At 37.9% G+C, this 916-nt stretch overlaps 1 pseudogene; it reads right to left on the bottom strand.

The window, feature by feature from the left end:
* Positions 1-552: 552 nt before the first annotated feature.
* LOC113354681 lies at positions 553-652 on the bottom strand (annotated as a pseudogene).
* Positions 653-916: the final 264 nt, after the last annotated feature.

Genomic DNA, 916 nt, shown 5'->3' with positions numbered 1-916 from the left:
CTTCCAATTTAGAAAATTCTATTGTATGCCTGAACGTAAAAGAGACACTAGGTAGATTTGTTAAAGAGAAACCTAGTAGTTCGAAGCGTCTCGATTACCTTAATATAGAAAGTCCGAATTTTGAAGAGTCTGTTTTTGAACGTCCTTTGACTGAGGAGAGAATCCATGTTGCTCTGATAGCGCCAGAAATGGCAACTTTGAAAGCTTTGTTGAATCCAACTAGGACTACTCGTCCTTCGTGTATTAAGTTAGCTGAAACAGAGGCACCCTATGAACTGAAACCTGGGACCTTACAGATGCTCCCAATCTTTTTAGGGAAATAAAATGAAAAACCTTATTACCATGTTAGGGATTTTGAGGAAATTTGTAGTACTCTAAGAATTAGAGGCTTAGATGATGATGCTTTGAAACTTAGGTTATTCTCATTTTCTCTGAAAGATAAGGCCAAGTCGTGGCTGTATAGTTTGAACTCCGAGTCAATTGAGACATATGAACAACTTACGTCTTCCTTTTTCAATAAGTTTTTCCCTAGGCACAAAACATCGTCTATTAGGACGCAAATATGCACATTTTCACAACAAGAGGGAGAATCTTTATATAGGTATTTGGAAAGGTTCAATGATTTATTATCCCAGTGTCCTCATCATGGTTTAGAAAAGGTTAGGCTAGTTCAGATCCTTTATGAGGGTTTAGATTACTCCATAACGACCATGGTTGAGTCTCTATGCACTGGTGGATTTGAAAACCAAACTGTTGATGCGGCGATGGAATTTTTTAATGAAATCGCCGAAAAAACCCAGCAATGGGAAAATAGTAGGGCACCCCAGAAAACAATTCTTTTAAGTAGAGGAAACGTTAATAGGGTAGAAGGAGGCTATGAATCAGATGCCAAAATTGCTGCTATAGCAAAAAGGTT

Source organism: Papaver somniferum, chromosome 2, assembly GCF_003573695.1.
Source record: "Papaver somniferum cultivar HN1 chromosome 2, ASM357369v1, whole genome shotgun sequence".
In the NCBI taxonomy this organism is placed as follows: domain Eukaryota; kingdom Viridiplantae; phylum Streptophyta; class Magnoliopsida; order Ranunculales; family Papaveraceae; genus Papaver; species Papaver somniferum.
The sequence above is the reverse complement of the archived record's forward strand: the minus strand, read 5'-3'. Positions and strand labels throughout refer to the sequence as shown.